This window comes from Culex pipiens, chromosome 3 (assembly GCF_016801865.2).
Source record: "Culex pipiens pallens isolate TS chromosome 3, TS_CPP_V2, whole genome shotgun sequence".
Lineage (NCBI taxonomy): Eukaryota > Metazoa > Arthropoda > Insecta > Diptera > Culicidae > Culex > Culex pipiens.
In genome coordinates this window covers 108255768-108279904 of record NC_068939.1, presented here as the reverse complement: position 1 = coordinate 108279904, position 24137 = coordinate 108255768, and the positions used below count along the sequence as shown (strand labels likewise).

The 24137-nt window shown below is 41.9% G+C and overlaps 1 long non-coding RNA gene across 1 annotated transcript; it reads left to right on the top strand.

Moving 5' to 3' along the window:
* Positions 1–13159: 13159 nt before the first annotated feature.
* Positions 13160–24108, top strand: LOC128093331 (uncharacterized). The gene is made up of 3 exons (XR_008212415.1): positions 13160–14646; positions 15987–17427; positions 17488–24108. It is a non-coding gene; the product is annotated as an uncharacterized LOC128093331 (long non-coding RNA).
* Positions 24109–24137: the final 29 nt, after the last annotated feature.

Here is a 24137-nt window from a genome sequence, read left to right as displayed (position 1 = left end):
ACGGCCCTGCGCGTCGCATGAAGTATTTCAAGAAAATCCACCGCGGTTAACCGCAATCCAATTAACAAAAGCCCTAAGGCGTTACGGGTTTGATGCGTTATGTTTTTTTTTTTTGCTATTTTGGGTCCGGTGGTTTAGTGGTTAGCGTGGTATCCTCTAAACCTAGAGGGTCGGCAGCACTGCCATTTCAGTCGGTTGCAAGCGCGTCGCGGTCCGCGGAAATTTTGTTGATTTTTGGTGTTTTTTCAAGTGCTATCGTATTATTATTTGTTTTTGTTAAAGTTCAGACCGTATACGTGATTTACATAGTGGAATATTAGAGAAATACTCAGTGCTTAGACGGAATTTCGTGTGCCTAAATCCCAGTGCATTCGTCGGGAAACGAACTACGTCATCCAGCATTTTCTTTGCTTCTTTGTTTGGGATAAGATTCCGCTACTAACCACCAGAGAGCGCGCGCGTTTTTCGATAACGATGGTGCCAAACCAATTTCTTCAAAATCTGTACAAAGGAAAAAAAATCTGTAGCTATCTTTGCAGCTGCTCCTGTGGATTTCAAAAATCAAGCATGACTCCGGTGAGTTTGTTCCGTGTTAACGCCTGGTGCGCGCGCTCGCGCCCCTGTGTGTGTGTGTGTGTGTGTGTGTGTATGTGTGTACCTTTTTCTAACACCGGTAGATTCCTTCAACATGAATCATAATTCACGTGAATCGCGCATTTACAACATTATTTATTTCCTGTTAGATTATTTACATAGTTTTTCTTTAAAATAATTAATTTCTAGTTCTGTGGAAGGAGCGAAGATGCGTGGCCGTTTTTTTTTTGTGTTTTCTTTTGTTTTATTTAAAATCGCGTCTTGTATGCATTCTATATTCGATAAATTCGCTACATATTTCTTTAAAATGAGAGAGAATGAAATCGCATATTAACAACGGACGCGTTTAATTCAAGTGGTTTACATAGTTATATGCTCTTTTGGTCAGTTCAAGCTTTCCACAGCCGGCTGTCTAGGCTTGAACTGTTTGATTAAAATTTAAAACTAAACGGGAATTGTCTCGACAGCAACATCAGATGTTTGCCTTGAGAATAATAATCAAAATCCAATGTAATTAAACGGGAATTGTCTCTACAGCAGCATCCGATTGCTTGCCTTGAGAATAAAACTAATGCCCTTAAACACACCATGCCAATGGTCGCAACGCTTGCTTAGAGCGTATCCTAGACCTTTTACCTTCCCAAAAACCGTCCAACTCCAAGCGAAACTTACCGTGGAGATTTTCCCTTAATACTCTGAAAAAAGTGGAGCATCAACACTTCCCGTCTTCCAAATCCCTTTCCTTGTCCCTGGTGCGCGGTGGAGATGGGAGCGGCCGGCAATGGACGGCTGTCATGGTGTTGAGAATCTGGTTCAGGTGGAGTTGGTTCTTTTCCCAGTTATCAATTCCTAGGCAACTTGGGCTTAGACAATCATCACTTAACATGGCGAAATCCAGTCTGCAATCCGCTAAAATCACCGTCTCCTAGCGAAGCGTGGTATCCTCTAAACCTATGGCCTGGGTTCAATCCCAGACGGAACCGGTGGCATTTTTCGATACGAGATTTGCCTGACCACGCCTTCTATCGGATGGGGAAGTAAAACGTCGGTCCATTTGTGTAAAATAGGTTTTGGGTGACTCACCACACATAATCTTCGGACGCCTAGAAATGAGCAGAAACTTGCAACAGAGACCACAAAACACCCGGGGGTCGTTAAAGTGGATTACTTTGCTTTTTTACTTTGCTTTTGGGAACTGGATTTTTTCGCTATCCCTGACTGAAAAGTCCATCAGAAGTCCGTCGTTTGTCGTCCGTGAAATCGTACGACGTCGCACGACAATGTCGTGTGACTTTCGCGCGAATGTCATACGTTTTTGCACCAAAATGTCGTATTTGTCGTGCGATCGATAATCGAAATTGTACGACATTGTCGTGCGACATTCGACCGACGTTGCACGGTTTTGTTATTTAAGATGTCGTGCTATTGTCGTGTGGCAGTGTGTGGCCGAATGGTTACGCTGTCCGCTTTGTAAGCGGATGATTCTGGGTTCGTAATTAAAATATGCAACTTTTGGTACTCTAACATGTATAGGTCATCGCTAAAATTTTGAAGTTATCTCAGTTTTAGTGAAAAAAGTTGGTTTTTTGCCGATTTCGTCATTTTCCTGTTTTTGCGCGTGGCGCGTCGAAAAACTCAGTTTTTATTTTCAAAAAATCATATCTCCGGAACGTACGGTTCGACATCGCCAATTTTTTGCATTGTTATGTAAAATTTTCCGAGGAATCCGATAAAAATATTTTCAGACAAAGGCTTTTTGGTCCAGACACGGTCAAAACGCCATTTTAAGTTTTCATACGACTTTTTCAAATGTTAAGCTAGATTTTTGAAACTTCTTACTATTTTTCTCAAATAGCCAAACTAATCACCTTTCTTTTGCGTCTAAGACAGCTAAAATCGGATGAAATGACGCGGAGATATGATTTTTTGAAAAAGAGGTTTTTGCGAAAAATGACGAAAATTGCCATTTTTCGAACCACCCTAGCACGATGTAGGTCACCCTAATGGCCAAACAATAAAAATACGGGTCTAATTATTTTGGCCAAGGAACCCCAGAAAAATTTTGAGCCTGATTGGAGAACTTTCTTTTCGGTTTAGGCTCTTTTCAAATGGAATTGCTGTCCTGTTACTTGCTGATGCTGCTGCTGCTGTTCCTCGCCGCGTGTTCGTAGTCGGCGTGGACGACGATGTCGGTTCGACCTGCGGTTGCGTGGTCGACTTTGATGAAGATGCGCGGGCCGGCGTTGGCTTTCCGGCCAGCACGTGGGCGGATCGGACCGCCTCCAGACGAGATGTTGACGGCTCGTCTCTTCCGGCGAATGTAGCGTGTGCCGGGTCAAACTTGTCCCACACTCGATGCGGGGCGGTGGTGGACGCGCGCTCGATCTCCTTCTGGTGCTGCTTGGCTGGTAGGGCGAGAGAAGCGAAGCCTTCGAACTTCGCGAATGAGGTTAGCACATGCACGGGGATAATTCGCACGGGGTAACGGTTTACCTGATCTCTAACTAGGCCGCGCACTAGGCTAACTTCTTCGCACACACAAACTTCTAACTTCGACGAGATCTAGGGGGAGAAGTTAGAATTTAAGACCTAACCGGAAACACTACCACGCCACTTTAAAAACCTCAGGACTGGACAGGGGAACCCGGGATAAAAGTCCGCGCACTCCACACTTCACAAAGGTCTGGGACAAAGTGAACGAGTACTAGCTTCCTCAGAACGGGGAAGGTGGCCCCAGACGTACTTTTGGCACGCCGTTTCCCGGAGATTGCCTCGGGCTTCTTTGGATCTTTAAAGATCTGAGTTCCCGTCTCACTCTAGCGGTCGGCAATGGCTCTGACCGTCCCTTTCCGTCTTCCCAAAGGATTCAACATATGAGAGACCTCCGCGAGATTCTCTCTCTAGGTCTTAAACTGATAACGAAAGTTACCAACAATCGTGAGGGCTAACATCACCTACATTGATTACCGTGGTAACGGAGATCAAATTACATTTAAAGACGAACGGAAAAACCAAAATAAATAAATAAATAAATGCTAACAAGTGCAACTGCTACACGGTGATCGGCGCTGATGCGGACGTTTCTGGTGAAACCACATTTGACGTCATTTCCGCTTCCACTGTTTCCTTGACGTTGTTGCTGTCTGTAACTTGCTTCTTGTTGAGAACCTGCATCGCTGGACAAAACTCCGGAACCAGCAGAACTGGCGATGGAGCGGGAGTCCCACGGGCGGTCACGGAACTGTAGGTTCGTGAACTGCCGCTTCCCGACGAGCCTGTTGCCAGTTTAGGACAGCTCGATTTCAAGTGCCCCTCTTCCTTACAATGGAAGCACCGATTTTTCAGGCCATCGTAGTAAATACGAGCTCTGAAATGGCCGACAAAGAGGTTCGCAGGAATTTCCTTTGAGACCTCCATGTGTACGCCCCGTACACCGCTGAACACGCTGAACTTGTAATCCAGCGGGTACCTTTCCCGCACGTGTTGGCGTATTGTTCCGTATTGGCGAAGAGCGCTGGCGATCGCTTGATCTTCAATTTCCGGAGGAAGATTGAAAATCCGTACGTACCGGAAGATCCTGCTTGCTGGAACCAGTTGCACAAAAGACTCCGCACCTTCGTTGTGCCGGAAACAGTAGTGTTCGTCGAGCTCGTTGACGAACCTGGAGAAAATCACCTCGTCCATAAACTTCAGATAGAAGTTCCCGTCGTTCTCGTCCTTATACACCGAGTGCAAATCTGCTGCTTCAGGGAGTCCACAATAAACTTCAGTACTTCCAGGTGGGCTGGGTTCCTTGTTCCGGCTTCGAAGCACAGTTTCATGGTGTTCTTTCGAACTCCGGTTTCCATTTTTACTCTACTCTGACCTTGAATAGATTCCGCGAAAACAATAGTTTGATGGCTTTGCAGCCAAACAATAGGAAAAAAAACCCTCTAGCCCGGGAGCAACTGTTCGGATCGACTGCTCGCGAAGACGTCCACTCCGAGAATGGCTTGAAACAGCGGCGTGCCGCGACGAGGATTCCTACTCCTTCCGCTTTCCTGCTGTTTTTTGGCCCACGATTGCAGCGAAAAACCGGTCCGAAGACCTGCGACGAAAGCGTGTTCTCTTTCAGCCAAGTTTCCGTCAGGGCGATGAAGTCTAAGCATTCTCCTGAGCTAGCGTGAAGGTAGTCATCATGGTTGCCGTTCATGCCACCAGCATTTTGGTTATAAATATGACATTGCTGAATCCTCGAGGAACCCCTAGCTAACGAGCGAGGGTGGGTGTGCGGTGCGTCGGAGGATTGCTGAGCTGGAAGGTTGTGAAGCATCAGGGAGCGTCGACTGAACGGAAAAACGCGAATACATGCCTGGGAGCGCATTTTGAAAGACCCGTTCTCTAAAGCCGTACACAGGGCCGGGACGACTTTGATGTCCGGAACTAGATACGTCGCAGCAGAGCGGTGGTGCGACTGTGACGGGAGAGTCGGGGTCTTCCATGATGCGGGGGTTCGTGCGTCCCGGGTCAGCAGTGTCCGACGGCCACCTTCACATTTTTATATTACTATTGTTAGTGTATTTCTTCGAGGAGTGACCAGAAATAAATGTGATGTTGAGTCGATGGAAGCTTTTTGCTCTTAGTTTCCTTCAATTTATTATCCTAACCCTGAGCTGAATTCATGCACTGACTCCCCGTAATTTGCGGGACTAGAACAAAGACTATAAATGTATTTAAATTTTTATTATGGCTTCCCGTGAATTCGGATGTTGGAATCGAAACAGCCTGCAGCCACGCCATGGCGGAAGGCAATTATTATTGAAATTGAATGTCCCTAAAATGTTTTTTCGTGGAAAGGTAGTCCCTTTTCGATATATGTGACCTAGAAAATATTTCACCTAGGGATTTAGTATGAGGCGTCCATAAAGTATGGCACACTAAAATCTGCAAAAATTAACCCTCTCTCCCCTATGCCACGCATTGTCACGCTTGCAATCCCCCCCCCCCTCCGAAAAGTCCGGCACGTTTAGTACCTTAATTTGTCTTTTTTATATATTTTTACTCTCTTTTAATTATGAGTTCAATCAATACCTTGTATCATGTTTGATTTAGGAGTTAAGTTTATGAAACATCATTTTTATTATTTTTTTTCCGGTACCCTTGGTATCCTTACACAGTGAGTTGCATATGGGTCATTCCTTCCCAAGTGACCACGCGTCCAACATCGACCTTCACCAAATCTGCTCATATTTGGCATGGGGGTTGTTTTTGTCCCAAAAACAAAGAATCCAAAGTTTGGTGACATTTGGTCCACCCCCGCGCCCGTGGCACCCCCCTCTTTTTCTGAGATTTTTGAAAAAACCTCATTTTTAAAATGCATTTTGCTAAGAGAAAAGTTTACAAAAAGTGAACTTTTGGGTATGCGTATTTGAAGATTTTTTGACGTAGAATCGAATGGCATACTCAAAATTTACGTACAGTGTTGCAAGATATGAAAATGTTGCGCTTAAAGTTTTAAAATGCATTTTCAACCCTTTGGACGAGCACTTACGGGAAAACTGACAATTGCATTCGATTGCTGAGAGTTTTTTACATTACATTCAATCAAAACCTCAGGGTAAAATGAATATTTCTTGAGATATCACATTTTTAAGTTGGAAAGCTCTGTATTGCACAGCAAATGTTTTACTCAACCATCAATTTTCAACAGTACATTGCGTGAGAGCATAGTAGGCTTTGAAATTTGAATATTCTTTTTTTTCAATTTCTTAACGAAAGCAAGTGAATGTCCCAAAATTGAATTTATGTATGTATGTATGTTTTGATGTATGTATGTATTGTATGTATGCATTTGAACCTAGAGGGGTGCCACTTTGGATCTGCCGGGTTTCTCGCGTCTGAAACTGCTGAAACTGCGTGATCGGCTCCGTCGGCTTCAGATCCGATCCGAACCCACGATTTTTTTTTCAAGTAAAGTCAACTAAATCCATTTAAGCGTGTACCGCTCTGTCGAGCTGTCAAACGTCCCTTGTTTTGTTTTGATTGAACCAGTTTTCTTGTCTGGTTTCATGATGAAGTTGGAATGTGCTAGAAAAACATTTTTGAATGTGCCCTCGCGGAGGAATGTCCACGTCAGTTGACCGGTCGGTCAACGGCTGCGCGATGGAGAAGATATTCGTGGATTGCGGACCGGAAAATGGTGTTCGGATGTAGAGCCCCGCGATCAAGCCGATGACTAATGGCCCAAGATCAAACAGCAGAATCTTCTCCAGTTCTCGCGCCAGCCCTCCAGGGGAACCAACTCCACGGTGCCGCACAACATCATCAACGAACGGTTGCCATGGTAAACAGTCTGTTCGATCCGAAAGCAGGTCGCCGGTCCGAGCGCGAATCGGTCAAAAGCTCAGGTGGGGGAAAAGGAGGCGACGATAAAAAGTTAAATGCCGTCGAGGAAGGTTTTTTTTGATAAGCTTTTATTTGTAGCTTCCTAAAAACCGAGGGACGATTAAAATTTGCGTTGCTTTGCGCCGGAGTGGGAAAAAGGTAAGTGTTGGAGTGTTTCTTAAGTACTAAATCATTAACAATCTTTCAATTTTGCAGAATTTGCAATACCCTTGCCAACAATTAAACAAAAACAAGTTCTGTGGCAAAGTCTCCGGTGACTTCTTACGACATGCTCGAACAGATCCCCCAAGATAGTGTCTCAGTTGAACGGAAACCGGAAGCAGGATGGTAATCGTTGCATTACTAGTGATCCGACGTGTCTACACAAACTCTGGCCACTTGGAGTAGGAGTCGCAGAAAGTACTCGCCGTTGATCTGCCTGGTGTAGTCGACAAGGACGCGCTGCCATGGTCGTGTAGATTTTGCTGGTATATCTCGTATCGTCTGGTAGCTGACTCGAACGCTGCTGATGTGGCCTCATCCTCGGGTGTGACGGCTACGATCACGTAATCTTCATCGGGTCTCACGTGGTGGGCAATGAGTTGAGAAAGGATGGCATGCCCAAACTTGTCCTTGGCCACGTAATGGATGGTGAAGTCGTTCATGAGCTGTACCAGGACCCAGCGAAGATGCGCAAGAGTGGGGCGTGGTCCGACTGCAGCCGGAAGTGTCGGCCGAACACCATGGAATGGAACATGGTGATCGCAAGAAGATTGCAAGTCCTTCTCGATCAATCTGGCTGCTGTTTCGTTCGGCGGGAGCGAGGGCTCTCGATGCATGCTGCACGACTTTGACTGACCCGTCTGAGAATCGATGACTGATTGTGACTCCGAGGCTTATCCACGACGCGTCTGCAGAGATGATGACATCCAGGCCCAGATTGTGATGCGTTAAAAAATTTACTCGAGCGTATTGCTAATTTCACATTTATGAATGCTTAAAACTATTTAAGTTTATTGATCATCAAAAAAAGTGATTAAATTTCTTACAAATTCTTTTTTTCCAGACTTAGGTATTTTACATAAACACAAACATTGATGTGCAACGATTATGATACAGGCTGCCTAAACCTTCCGGAACAGAAGCGGTTCCTGAACTAGCAGAATAACACCGCCGACAACTCGGACGATACTGGACTGACCATGGGTGGAGGACCAAGTCCAGGTTTGACAGTGTAGATCAACAGCAGCTTTGTTTCTAGGTTTAAGGAACTTGCTGTACCTGTAAATCAAAGTTCTAATTATAGGTGACCGATGAAAATAAATGCTTTTTCCTAGATACCATCATCTGGGGCGAATCGGGACAGCTGCCAGTATCGAGAAATTAAAAGTGAGAGTGTGTGCAACATGGAGTTAAACTTTCTGTGAAGATTATCATGGCAATTTGAAAATTTTAACACCATGTTGTACGCACACACTCTCACTTTTAATTCCTCGATTCAGATTGTAGTTCCGATGAGCTCTAATTGATGGTATGTGTTGTTGCGTTTTACTTTTCTCTGCAAAGATATAGGATTAGTATCGATACAAACTCAAGTCGCTGCTTAACGAATCTTGCTTTAGCAGCCACTACTCCGCGTCCTTCTTGCCGTCCTGGTCGTTCTTGGGGGCCATCCATTTATGCTGTTTTTGCGAGTTGCTAGCACTTCCGTTTCCACTGCAAGTGGTCGAAGCCGGCTAAGGAGGTAGTGGCATATCAAGCCGTTCGGCCGTTCCTTTGCTGCCTCAGTAGCTTCGGTGCTGCCACTGCTCGAGCTAGAGTTGGGTACTTTTTGTTAGGCTTGAGCTGGAGTTGGATAAACTACCGGAAATGAGCCCCAACTGCTGGGACAGGGTCGACATCGAGTAGCTGGAAGCGAAACATTTTGGTAAGATCCCAAGCGGCGTTCAATAGCTAACCGACCCTCAGGATTCTGTGCGAGATTGGGAATCCAATCGCTCCGTGATTGTACGTGGGACTGTTCTTCACACAAACCTGCGCCTGACGGCCAATTCCGATGTGTTGAAGCTCGGTCTAACCGGCTTTGTATTTGTCCCAAAGTCGTTTCCGTTGGCCTAATGACAGGACGCCACTTTCGGTGCGCGCAACCGTGTAGAGCGTACACGTGTGCAGCGATACGATGTAGTCCAGAGCAAAATCCGGATGGCTGGTGGCCACTGTTCCAGCTTTCTTCTGACATAATCGTGCAACTCGTCCATTCACGTGGTGATTCGTCCTCTTTTGGTAGAGACGGAACACCGGATTGAGGTCGCCGAAATGTTCGTGACCTCCCTGACTGAAAAGTCCGTCAGACGTCCGTCGTTTGTCGTTCGTGTAATCGTACGACGTCGCACGACAATGTCGTGCGACTTTCGCGCGAATGTCATACGTTTTTGCACCAAAATGTCGTATTTGTCGTGCGATCGATAATCGAAATTGTACGACATTGTCGTGCGACATTCGACCGACGTCGCACGGTTTTGTTATTTAGGATGTCGTGCTATTGTCGTGTGCTGTCATTTCGGATTTTTAGGTTATGTTGCTGTAGAAAAAACTGTTGTTTTGTTTTTTTTTTTATTAAATTTTTTATTGAAACACACCTAATTTCACTATAATATTCACTTTTTCACTAAATTTAACTTCCGGATCGCCGATTCTTATCCAACTTGGCTTTCTCCAGATGGTCTCGGATTTGCCTTGATCGCAGCTTCCGGCTTGGATGTTGGTGTTGGACTTTTGCTTCTCGACGAGCTGATCAAAGTTTTACCCGGATGCGACGCCAATCTTGGATCTCAGACGAATTAATGGTCACCGGAGTACGAGATAACGTGGGATTGTGGAGTACGTGTTTGTTCCCTGAAAAAAGATAACGTTGACGACGATAAAATGACTAGAATAGCTTCTTAATATACACTGTGACAGTTGCCAAATTACTTTAATGGGAAACAATTTATAAATTAAATTCATACTTAAATAATAATTATATAACAATTTCAAAAATGTATTTTAAACATTAAAATAAATTTAAAATTAAGACATTAAAGAAAATTATTTAAAATCGCAACTAATTTTAAAATCCGAGATTACAAGAATTGAATTTTTAACAAATTTAAGTATGTATGTTTGCCATTTTTTTTAAATTTTAAATTGTTTAAAATTTAAGATTTTAAAATTTTTGAATTTCTAAATTCTTTAAAATATTTTAAGAACTCTAAATTTCTGAAAATTTTTAAGGATCATACAATATAATAAAATTTGGAATTTGGGATATCTGATATTAGAAATTTAAAAAATATCATTCTAATAAAATTCTAAAATTCTAAAATTCTAAAATTCTAAAATTCTAAAATTCTAAAATTCTAAAATTCTAAAATTCTAAAATTCTAAAATTCTAAAATTCTAAAATTCTGAAATTCTAAAATTTTGAAATTCATAAATCATCTAATTCCGTTTGCGTTATTTTTAAAATTCCTAATATTTGATAGACCAAATTTATTTTTTTATCATTGTATAATCCTAAAAATATTGCAAAAGTTAATAGTTCTTAAAGTTATTTAAAGATTTTAGGAGTTTCAAGAAGTCTCAGAATTTTCATGAAAATTTCTTATTTTATTATTTTTATAATTTTTCGAATTTTTAAAGTTTTAAGAATTCAAAATATAAAACTATAAACAAATTTGAATTGTAATTTTGTTTAAGAATTGTAAACTCATAATTTTTAGAATTTTTGAATTCTTAACTCTAATTCTAAATATGACGAACGACATTTAGATTTTGGAAATATAAGAATTTTAACAATGTTAGAATTTAACAATTTAAGTATTTTAAAATTAAAGAATTTTAGTATTTGAGGTTTTTTTCAATTTCTGAATTTAAATATTTTAGAATTTCAGATTTTTCAGACTTAAAATTTTTATGAATTATTAAATTCTATAATTTAATAATATTACCAAATTTACACAAATATATGAATTCAAAGGAATTTTTAGTTTTCAAATTCTTGCATTCTATAATTTTGAAATACTAGAATTTTAAAATTAAGAATGAAAACTTTAGAATTTCACAGTTTTAGTGTTTAAAATTGTTTAAATTCTAGTAATTTTGATTTTTCTTTAGTTTGGAATTATTGAATAATCTAATCCACGTCAGATAACAATTTTGATGTTTTGAGGTTTTGAATTTAATACAATTTCATACAAACACACACTTAAAACATGACTCAGGTATGTGCCGCCACTTCCCGCGGAAAGTAGAACACCAAACACCAACCTCCCTCGATCGCAAACCGGTTCCTTCCCGTCCCGTCCTCCTTCTCGTCCTCCTCCACCGCCACGAAGACCGAAATCTGAAATACAAGACACTTTGATTCGGTCGCTCGCGCACCCCGGAACATTTCGCCGCAAAAAAATCTCAATCTAGAACTAAACTTACCTATTATCCGTCGAAAATCGTCCAAAATCTTCGAGGCTCCTAAACCAAATCCCAAAAGGAAGGACAGCTGGTTCGATTCGGTTGCAATCAAGTCCGAACAAGATCAACTGAAGAGAACTGTCAAACTGTTGAATTGAAGGAAAATCGATGGAAAAAACAATGTCGGGCATGTCGAGTGTTTGTCGTACGTTTGTCGTCCTTTCGACCAATCGATATCGAAACGGTAAAATCAAAACCGCGCGACAGCTTGTACGACGTGCGACATTTTTCAAACAGGGCTTCTCTTACATCAAATTCAGCGGAACAGTCTTGGGTGAAAGATGTTGCTCGATTCACTGCTCCAGTACAACGAGGCAATTTCCCCAAAACGTCTCGCCTTGTTTTTTCTCCGGCCACGCCTCGAGCTCGTCCGATAGCCAATGGATAAACGGAAGCGAAATCCTTCTCTGGATCTACGATATAGTAAAGTTTCAATGCTAGAGCTCCTTTTATTGCAAGGGACATTGTAACTATTCGCCAAATGCCAATACCAGCGGTTCTTACCGAACCAAAATAAACCACTTCCAAAACCTTTCCGATTTCCCTCACCGGCTCTGGCGCGCCCAGATTACCACTCTCTTTGTCCCAGGCGTCCTCGCGACCACTCTGGAACCAGCGGCGCGGTCTAAAGTACTGTTCGCAGACACTGTCCGAATCTTTTCCATAAGGCACTGTCCAATCCACGCAGAACTGGATCGCTTATCGACCTGTTGAAATGGTCGCGGGAACAGCTGCCCGTCGATTCTTCCCTTGGGCCACCTTTCTACGAAATCCTTCTTGCAGGGCACTACGCTGGACAGTCGCTTCGTGTTCCTCACCGGCTGTCGGTTCGTGGCTCACACATTACCTGGCATATTCGCTAAAAGAAATATTTAAAATAATAGATGGTTTTTTCTTAACCACGCTTTTCAAAGCAAAAAATAAACAAAACGCAACCCGACGAAACGTCAAAACAAAACCAACACTCTGAATGAAATTACACAGATTCGGCTAAATGGAGGAATCGAGTCTCAAGGTTCTGGAGCGGATCCAAATCCGTTTCGAAAACCTGAAGTGGCACCCCCCTAGATTTGAACCCCCGTCTTGGCAGGACTTGGCGTGGTTCACGGATATAAGAAAATGACAAAATATTAATTTCGAGCGCATCAACAGGAATTTTATAGTTTTATGGCCCCAGAAGCTAGTCTGATAATATGAGCTCATTTGGTTAATGTTTAGTGGGTCCAGTTTTTACCTGAAGGATTTTTGGCAAGATTTAAAAATATGCTCAAAAAATTAACCTATATATTTTCCGGATCAAATCCTAGCGCTTTGCGATGTTCTACAAAGTTGTTCCCCGGATCAAAATCTTTGAGAATTTTGACAATAAGAAAATTTGATAGCGTTTGGGGAAACTTTGTCGAAGAAGATGTTAAAAGTGAAAATTCCCCATAGTAAATTAAGTAAAGTTCCATTCTAACTTCAGGTCAAAACTGGACCCACTAAACATTAACCAAATGAGCTCATATTATCAGGCTAGCTTCTGGGGCCATAAAACTAAAAAATTCCTCGCTCGAAATTAAAAATATTTTGTCATTTTCTTATATCCGTGAACCACGCCAAGTCCTGCCAAGACGGGGGTTCAAATGCATACATACAATACATACATACATAAATACATACATACATACATACATAAATTCAATTTTGGGACATTCACTTGCTTTCTGTAATTCTGTAATTTCGGAATACATTCGTCCGACTTCAGCTGAAGATTCATGCTGTCCCATGTTGCATGTTCGAGTGTAGACCTACGGAAAACCTTGCCGCGAGGAGAGGTGAGTGAACCAGTACACGAGCCACCTACGACATAATTCCTCGGGCGGCCCAGGTCAACTCATCAACTCCCGGCATACTTTTAAAGTGGTTTGTATCTGCAAAGGAATTTGTATTAACAAAAGGATCAAACATAAAAAGGCGATACTAATTAATACTTCCCTGCGACCTTGGAGGTCTCTCGGTTGGACATCTAGCCGTGAACACCAAGCTTGGTATCAATCTTCGTCAGTCGGTGTGGTATTGATCACAGCTGGTGTTAGTTTGACGCTCCGTCGTCGTCTGTTGTATCCTGCGGCTGCGTAGCAAGCCAGATGCTCGCTCATTCAGTTTGAAACGAAAAGAACAAAAGAGAACACAAGAAACCATTAGATTCTGATAGTGAGTTTCAACTCAGATGTTAGTGTAATATAATATTAAACATAAATAGTTCACTTCATGATTCTTTATAGACACTTAATTTATTTTGCTTTCACTATCACATTCACTATTTCTTCGGGTCGTCTAATTTTCGTCGTGTTCCCGTACTTGGAGAATTCCGCATAACTAATCACTGCTGGTTCGTAGTGTAATGTCGAACATGTTACTAGCTAACACAACAGTGACACAGAAACAGAACTTCACAAGCACGGGAATTTCCACACGACCTCCCAGTGAATTAATACCGAGCTTTAACTATTTTTATACTACTATTACCTAAAATGTCCAAAGCAGCTCAGCAAAACTCACTGGGAGCGTTCCACAATTTAGCCCCATCCGGGGGGAGCTTATCCCTTCCCTGTTTGAAAAATGTCGTACGTCGTACGAGTTGTCGCACGGTTTTGATTTTACCGTTTCGATATCGATTGGTCGAAAAGACGACAAACGCACGACAAACACTCGACATTGTTTTTTCCATCGATTTTCCTTAATTTCGACGTCACGATTTTCGTCGACGCAAACAGTTTGACAGTTCTCTTCAGTTGATCTTGTTTGGACTTAATTTCAACCGAATTGAACTAGTTGTCGTTGCTGTTGGGCTACTGGAGGATTTTGGTAAGTTGTGTTACTTTTCCGGAAAGTTTCGGCTGGAGTGGCGAACGGCCAAATCATAGTCTTATGTTCTGGATTTCCAGATTTCGGTTTTCGTGGCGGTGAAGGGACATATCGTTAATTCGGTGGGCCATGTCCATGGACTATGCCGGAGGACGGTATCGGAAGGAATCGGTCTGCGATTGAGAAAGCGGATTGGTGTTTTGCTTTCCGCGGAAGTTGCATTTCCAAAGGAGAAGGAGTGTCCGAGTGTTGCATGTGTCGGAAACAGAAGGAGGGAGACGGAACATTCAAGCTCGGGAGTCAATCACTGTTCCGCGTGAATAAAAACCGGTGAGTAGTGTTTTGGATGAGGTTTGTTGGGAGTGCGTTTGTATGACGCAAAACTAAACATAAACATAAAACCAATAATTCGACGAAGAAAAATATTCAAATTTGAAATTGCACAATTTTGAATTTAAGATTTTTTCATTTAATAATTCTTAAAATTTCAAAATTCTTAACTTCTGAAATCCTAATTTCAAAAATTCTAAAAAGATTTAGTTTCTTTAAAATTTGGAGGTTAAATGATATATTTAAAATTTTAAAATCCAAAAATAAAAAAAAATATAACTCTTTCGTTCTGAAATAAAAAACTAAAAATTCTTAAAATTCCAAAATTCTTAACTTCTGAAATCCTAAATTAAAAAAATCGAGGATTCTAAAATTCCTAATACTATCAATCTAAAATTCCATAAATTTTTATTTTTAATAAAAAAAATAAAAAAAATAAGTTAAAAAATTCCAACATTCTTAAATTTTTAAATTTCCACAATTCCTTGCTTCTTGCAAATTCTTCAAATTGCATAGTTTAAAAAACCATTAAATCTTGAAATGAGAAAATTCGAGGTTATTAATAATCTTAAGAATTTGAAAAAAATTAAAGATCCCAGTTCTAATAAAATTCTCAAGATAACATATATTCTGGCATTAAAAAATGCTAAAACTCTAAATTACTAACATAAACATAAACTACTAACATAATACAATTCTTAAATTCCTACATTCATAGATTCTAAAATTGTGAAATTTTCGGCTTTACAGAACTCTTAAAATCTAGTATTCGAAAAATCTACATTCTGATATTCTGAAAAAATGTATTTTAATTCTTCAAGTTTTTATATTCCAAATAATTTAGAAGTTTAAAAATTCTTGAAAGTCTTAATACTTTTAAAATTCTTCGTATTAATATTTTAATAATTTTAAAATGTCTGATTCCTAATATCTTGAGGTTTGTAATTCTAAAAAAATACAATAATAAACTAGATAATAAGTTTTTAAATTTATCTATTTTTTTGTTTTACAATTTTGTGATTTCAAATATTTAAGGTTTTTTTTATAAATATTATTTATAACTTTGATATTAACTTTGAAAAATATTTGCAACGGCATTTCGAAAATATTTTATTTTTGTCATTGGATACATCAGAACCTCACTGCTACCCACAATAAAATCAAACATAACATGTTTCATTTTTTTTAAACCCAACAATTCTGATGAAAGTCAGCTTTTCAAAACATGAATCTTTCTTTCTCAAAATTTTGAAATGCAAAATATTTATAAAACACGTCATGTCTTAAAATTTTTAAATTCTTGAATCCTGCATTTTTTTAAATTATTTTATTCATTCCAGTTCTGTACAAACAGTTTCCAGAGTGCTTTTGCTGGACGTGGACTAGCAAGAGGAAAAGGACAATGAAAATGCGTTGGTGGTGTTGGACTTCTAGCGGAATCTCAAAAGCGCCATTATCAAAACTCAGTCTTCTTCCTAGAGATACTTCCGGCCGAGAACATCCTCCGGGTGAAGGCGATCGAGGTGGACAAACTTCCCACGGGGCAGCACTCGAACATTGGAAGGGTAGACAAGCAGAACCTTTCCAAAAGTGGTTGGCCATCGTCGGACCAAAAGGAGTCGGTTTGTATTCCCTTCTTGTGCAACGGCCAATCCCGTCATTAAGCGAAATTAAGAAAATTATGGCTGCAGTGATAGTAAATATTTCAAAAACAAAGTGCCAGGCCAGTGCAAACTAATACAAATGAATAAAAATAATCAAAAACATAAACAAAGTGAATTTTATTTTGAAAATAACCTCAAAATACCGAAATGACAGCACACGACAAACGCACGACATCCTAAATAACAAAACCGTGCGACGTCGGTCGAATGTCGTACGACAATGTCGAACAATTTCGATTATCGATCGTACGACAAATACGACATTTTGGTGCAAAAACGTCTGACATTCGTGCGAAAGTCGCGCGACATTGTCGTGCGACGTCGTACAATTGCACGGACGACAAACGACGGACGTCCGACGGACTTTTCAGTCAGGGTTTGTACCCTCGTGTTTGTTTCCTTTGATCAGTAGTCTAGGTAGTCCAACAATGTTCAGTACAAGTTTGAATCGAAAGAAATTGCTTCAACAGCTGAACGGATTAAACTATTGCTTCCCTTGCTGAACTAACTATGCTATTGTTACTAAGGAAACAAAAGGATAAAACATCATGATTTGATGTTCTAACCCAGATCGAAAGTCCGTAGACGCACGATGTTTCGTAAGGCAACGATGTTTTTCGAAAATTTCGATGAACTGTATGCTACGCGTTAGAGCGAAAGAGAAAGCATGCTTTGTATTTTCATCGAAGTTACGCTAAGCATGCTATCTCGTTCTTTCATGTCTACGAATTTTTCGGCAGTTCTGTCAAACGCAAAACTTCTCGTTTGCGTGTTTGGCTGTAAAAAAAAGTTAGGCCACGACGGTTTTCCGGAGCAACTCCGGGTTTTCCGGCCCCTGGTGCATTGCAATGGAAGCGGCTTGAGCAAGTAAGTAAGTAAATTACGAAAGCGATTCTAACTGCGGTCGTGAACATCAAATTCGGCAAAGTTTTTTTTTTCATCTTTATTTCCTCTCCTTCCAGAGCTGCAGCGAAACCAAGATGGACACCGATTCTGACGTAGAGGACGACGACTTCAGCTACGGAGCGTCGAGGTGACCAAGTGGTCTGTGGTGCTGGCGACGAAAACAACTAATCTGGCATTCGGTGGTAGCGGAACCGGTGCTGCAGGAGCGCAGGTACAACAATAATTATTGTTCTTGGAATCTCAAACCCGAACTAACCTTCCTCTCTTTTAGGCAAAATACTTTGGTCGTCAAACCCGGAAAGAACAGAAACGGCAGTCGGTTCTGGAGTAGGGTGTCCCGCTTTTGCCAATCTGCAGAGCATAACGGCGCAGAATAACTTGGGGCGGCCGGTTCGCCAACTGCAGAGCATAACCCCGCTTTTGCCAATCTGCAGATCATAACGGCGCAGAATAACTTGGGGCGACCGGTTCAGATAGAGAACCTGGAAGCTGCCCACATGAGTGGTACCGGTGAGGTTCCCCGAACTCCGCCAACTACGGCAACGCAAAGCTGAATTAATCCGTCAAGAAGACACCAAACGAGGCGGTGAGCCAGCAGTAGCCAAGCAAATCAGTGTCCGGAAACAGTTGCAGAGAAGCGTTACCATTGGACAAACTAATCACGGTCAAGAGCGCGGGAAGGTCGGCAAATCAACGCTTGCTGGCAAACAATCTGCAGGATGTGCGCGAGAAAATTGCCAAGGCCGGGGTCATCAACATGAGCCGGTTAAATCGAGACGAGCGTGAATAATACGATGGTTTCTGAGGGCATGCAGGTGTCTTTCGTTTTTTCCAGAACCAGCAACATCAGCAGCATTGGCACCAGCCGGGACTTCTCCAATGACGGAGTGGCCAGTAGGGACGACGACGATCAATTACTGGACACCAACGGAGAATACGATGATGGCTCCGACGAGGCGTAACACAATTATAAATTTAAGGATCTTTCATAATATGATCACACCCATTAATTTTTATTTAACATTTTTGTAAACGGTTTTTTTATTTATTTCACAAAGTTTCCGGTCTCGTCGCCGACCAAGAAGATTTGCGGTCTTCCAACATCAAGAACCTGACGGCTGCAAAATATTTCGGTGTGACCAGACTCGTTTAGGCCGGTCAGTGACAAGAACGTCAGCGGTGGCGCTGGAGCCCAGTTTCGGGGACAACGATGCTGAGCAGAAACTACATCTAGTGACCAATCAGAACGTGACGACCATGAGTCAAGAAACGCTCCAAAACCTCTGAAGACTCGATCAGCCATATTCTCCAGGCCCGTTCCAGGTCATCCAACCACGCGCACAGCGCTGCATGGCCAGGTAGTGAACTTTTAAGTTTGCCGGCAGTTTCTTTGCTCACAACAAAGAGTTCATGGATTGGAAAGATTGACAATTGCTCCGTAAACATCCCAAGCTGGTTTCACTCAAGGTGCAGGAAAATCTCCATCACCACTGGGGCCAAGAGCGGACTGCAACTGTTGCTTCAGGTTTTAAAGCACGAGCTGTGATCCACCACGACCATGTTCATCGTGACGAACCTACCCTGACACAATATCTTCTGGAAAACTCCCGGCAGAAGACAGAAGTCTGCAGGTGGGCAGGCGCGTGTTTTCAGTGACCGCAACAATGGATTACCCGACGGGCCAAAATTTCTCATAGATGAGCAATTCTCTGAGATTTCGGTCATTCGATTTTTTCTGTATTTTTTAATCCGGCTGAAACTTTTTTGGTGCCTTCGGTATGCCCAAAGAAGCCATTTTGCATCATTAGTTTGTCCATATAATTTTCCATACAAATTTGGCAGCTGTCCATACAAAAATGATATGTAAAAATTCAAAAATCTGTATCTTTTGAAGGAATTTTTTGATCGATTTGGTGTCTTCGGCAAAGTTGTAGGTATGGATATGGACTACACTGAAAAAAAATGATACACGGTAAAAAAAAATTTGGTGATTTTTAATTTAACTTTTTGTCACTAAAACTTGATTTGCAAAAAAACACTATTTTTAATTTTTTTTATTTTTTGATATGTTTTAGAGGACATAAAATGCCAACTTTTCAGAAATTTCCAGAATGGGCAAAAAATCTTTGACCGAGTTATGATTTTTTGAATCAATACAGATTTTTTCAAAAAATCGAAATATTGGTCGCAAAAATTTTTCAACTTAATTTTTCGATGTAAAATCGAATTTGCAATCAAAAAGTACTTTAGTGAATTTTTGATAAAGTTCACCGTTTTCAAGTTATAACCATTTTTAGGTAACTTTTTTGAAAATAGTCGCAGTTTTTCATTTTTTTAAATTAGTGCCCATGTTTGCCCATCTTTGAAAAAAATAGTTTTGAAAAGCTGAGAAAATTCTCTATATTTTGCTTTATTGAACTTTGTCGATACGACCCATAGTTGCTGAGATATTGCCATGCAAAGGTTAAAAAACAGGAAAATTTATGTTTTCTAAGTCTCACCCAAATAACCCACCATTTTATAATGTCGATATCTCAGCAACTATAGGTCCGATTTACAATGTTAAAACATGAAACATTCGTGAAATTTTCCGATCTTTTCGAAAAAAATATTTTCAAAAATTTAAAATCAAGACTAACATTTCAAATGGGCGTAATATTGAATGTTTGGCCCGTTTGAAATGTTAGTCTTGATTTTAATTTTTTTTAAATATTTTTTTCGAAAAGATCGGAAAATTTCACGAATGTTTCATGTTTTAACATTGTAAATCGGACCTATAGTTGCTGAGATATCGACATTAGAAAATGGTGGGTTGTTTGGGTGAGACTTAGAAAACATAAATTTTCCTGTTTTTTAACCTTTGCATGGCAATATCTCAGCAACTATGGGTCGTATCGACAAAGTTCAATAAAGCAAAATATAGAGAATTTTCTCAGCTTTTCAAAAATATTTTTTTCAAAGATAGGCAAACATGGGCACTAATTTAAAAAAATGAAAAACTGCGACTATTTTCAAAAAAGTTACCTAAAATTGGTTATAACTTGAAAACGGTGCACTTTAACAAAAATTCACTAAAGTACTTTTTGATTGCAAATTCGATTTTACATCGAAAAATGAAGTTGAAAAATTTTTGCGACCAATATTTCGATTTTTTGAAAAAATCTGTATTGATTCAAAAAATCATAACTCGGTCAAAGATTTTTTGCCCATTCTGGAAATTTCTGAAAAGTTGGCATTTTATGTCCTCTAAAACATATCAAAAAATAAAAAAAATTTAAAATAGTGTTTTTTTGCAAATCAAGTTTTAGTGACAAAAAGTTAAATTAAAAATCACCAAATTTTTTTTTACCGTGTGTCATTTTTTTTCAGTGTAGTCCATATCCATACCTACAACTTTGCCGAAGACACCAAATCGATCAAAAAATTCCTTCAAAAGATACAGATTTTTGAATTTTTACATATCATTTTTGTATGGACAGCTGCCAAATTTGTATGGAAAATTATATGGACAAACTAATGATGCAAAATGGCTTCTTTAGGCATACCGAAGGCACCAAAAAAGTTTCAGCCGGATTAAAAAATACAAAAATTAAAATTAAAGAAAAAAGACCGATTCCGTAGAGAACTGCTCAGATGGCGTTGTTCGATTGGTAGTAAGAAATTCAAATTTGTTCTGAGAAATTTACTTTTTTGTGAATATCTCAGCATCTACAAATCACAGGGTGACAAAATTTGACCTGCTGGTTCACAAAAAAATTAGCTTTCACCAGGTCAAATTTTATCTCTGAATGATCTTTAATTTGGGAAATATTGAATTTAAATTGATTTCCCCCATACATTTTTAAATTGCTTACTACCAGCGTGACAGCGGCAGCCATGTCATTTGTTTCTCTTTCTCGCCCAGCTTTTGACAGCGAGATCTGTCAGACCGAAACGTCAAACCAAAATTTTTTTGTTTTCTCATTTCGCAAAATCGTCGCCGGAATGTTCAAAACCGTCAAAGTGGACCAAAAGCCGGTTAAATTCTTTCCGGAAAAGATTTGCGTCGAGGTCGAAACACGGTGTGCGGTTGGTTTGTTTACCGGTAAAGCTGTGGTGATCTGGAAGGTGCGCTAAAACAAACTTACGTGATGGAGGAGGCGATAGTCACGGCAAACTGGAAGATTATAAACATGTTGTCCAAGGCGGATATCCGTCTGCGAGGATCCGGTCTCTGCTCGATCCGGGACGTCGCCTACAGTCGCTTCGATCGAAGCACGTCGTGGAAGAAATCACGCACACCCAAGGTCTCAATGGGGTTCCTCTCGAAATACGTGGATGAAACGGCAGTCTACCGGAGACGGTCTCAATTCGAGAATGACAATCTGCCGTCTCCAATCACGATGGAAGATTCGCACGGTGGACCGGAAGCATGCGATGTCTGCAAATCCCTCGCGATCCGGGTCTTCGATTCGTCGCCCCACTTACACCACCTTCCGGGTAAAATCTGCACACTCCAGCCTCTTCTCACCCGCAAGGTGTGGGCAGAGGTGGCTCCCAGAACCACCCAAACTTCAACATGACCTCAACCCCCGCTCCGCACATGCCACATCCCTCAGTGTTGGCCTGATGCCGTCATCCCCGTTTAATCCTCAACCAAGTCCGATGGTCCACTGGGCGGACAATCGCACACCGATGAAAGCCTGTTTACGGCGGTACCCTTGCCAGCCGCTTCCAATTGGCCCGGATCGCCGGGAATGCCGCGACCATCACCACGACCTGGCCAAAGTCCGGACCACGAGGCGCAGAGTGATTATTGGTTTTTGTGAGCGGTTGATGTGATAATCGTAACTTTTTCTTTCAGCTCAACACTCCTCGCCTTCTACCAGCTGCAGCTGCAGGTCAATTACATCCATCAGTTGATTCAGGGCCGCATCGTGGACAGTCCGGACGCGTTGGCTGAAATATTTCCCGCAATCGCTTCAAATGGATGTGCTTTACACTCAAACGCTACGATTGATGCGAGACCACCTCGACGATCACATCTTGACAAGTACATTCCGGGTACGAAACTGACCGTGTCCACGTGCCCAAACACCTCGACTGTCCGATAATGGTCGAGGACAGCCAATCACAGTACGCGTAACCCTCGATCACCACATCGGTGAGCCAATCTGGCTCAGGCTCTGCTCCTCCAGGAATACCACCCAACGTTCCAGGACTGTCCTCGTCCGCCGCACATTCTCCGACCTCGTCAAGCGTTACCGAAAACGACGCCATGCCCAAAATGAAAAACCTAAAGGTGCTATCGCTGATCGAGTTTGACACGTTTGTGGCCACGCACGGTCCCGGAACATACGTGGAAGAGCTGGCCGGATCGAAGCGTAAACTGAGCGTGCTCAGTGAAGAACCCTCCAAGCAGCAGAAGTTCCTTTATCTGGCCTATTTCAACCCAGTGCTGGCCCACGTCGTGGCCATGAGCGACGAGAAGCTGCCGTTTGTGGCGTTGGATTCCTCACGGTGGTCTGCAGGTGGAAACGAACGCCACTTCGTTGGTGCTGAAACTAAGCCTAAGGCGCCACTGGTGCCTGTTTCGTTTAACGGTTTTGCGTCGAGGTCGAAGCCAAAGCACGTCGAAGTCAGTTGCTGATGGATACACCCATGATTTATTCCGATGAGGAGTTGGACAAGACTCGGAGGGATTGAATGGCTGGAGTACTTGCCAGAACCGAGGACTGAGTAGCCAGCTGAGAAGCGTCCAGCTGCTGTTGATTCGAAGCCGGCTAAGGGAACGAGAAGTTTCCGAGCCAAGAAGGGTGTCGCCGCTAAGATGGAAGCGGCTGATGCTGCTGCCGGAAGCGACACTGTTGCTGTCAAAAAGGTTCCGACGGTGGCTGCGACCAGAAAAGGTTGCTGATGCCGCCGCTTAGACCAAGACTGTGGCGGCGACAAGAAGGCGGCCGCCAATAAGCCAACCTCGGTGCCACTAGAGATGCTGCTGCCAAGAAGAAGGGAGCTGCCGGAATTTTTTTTTCTCTTAAGACCCGCTTACCTGCCTGGTTGTGGAAAACACTGACTTGGGTCGCCAACAGAAAAGTGAGAGAGGAAGAAAGCGATAGTAGAACCGATCGTGACAAACGTGGCCCAACCCTTCTACAAAGTCCTGTGCAAATAAAGTTTCATGTGGGCCGGCAACGATTGCGACATTGGCCGTATGATGACGGGCTCAAACTTGTGGGACGATTTAGATTAGAACGTCTACTAAGATGCTGAGATGTTCAACACTCTAAGGGACAATCCATAGATCGCGTGACTCGTGAAGACCGCACCAGCCCAGCTATACTCGCACTTGCGTGTTGGTCGCAGGTCGGTTATTCTGACCTAGCCAAGGTCTTCGCCGTGTTTTTCCTTACGGATGCATCAACCGTACCCTCTAACCCGACACCGGAAACCCCCAAAAATAACTTTTTATTATACTAAACACAACATTAACAAGCTAAACTCCACTGCCGAATCGGGATCATGCCATGACTCCAGGCGGTCAGCTCCAGCGTAGGCCTCGCGCGCCTGACGACCGTTGTCGAACGACGAGTAACGTTCTGTCCTGCCAATGCCGATGGATGATAACCTCTGACACGTTTGAGTAGTCAAAGTTGCTCACGTACTTGACTTGACTTAAATCCTCCACCAACTCCTGACCCTCCTTCGGCCACGTCGCAGTCCACACCCGCCAATCTAGCCGGATCTGCTCGATTGTTTTATCGATTCTGAGGCTAGAAGCCCATGTCCAGCATCCTATCTGCCTCGTCGAGCACCAGGTAAGTGCCATCTAAAAGAAACAAAAACGACAACTTCAGCATTTCAAGTCAATCTGGCGCAACTCACCTGTGGTTCCTTCAGCACACCGCCAAAAATGCACGTGTAGCGGATTTTCGGCTTCGA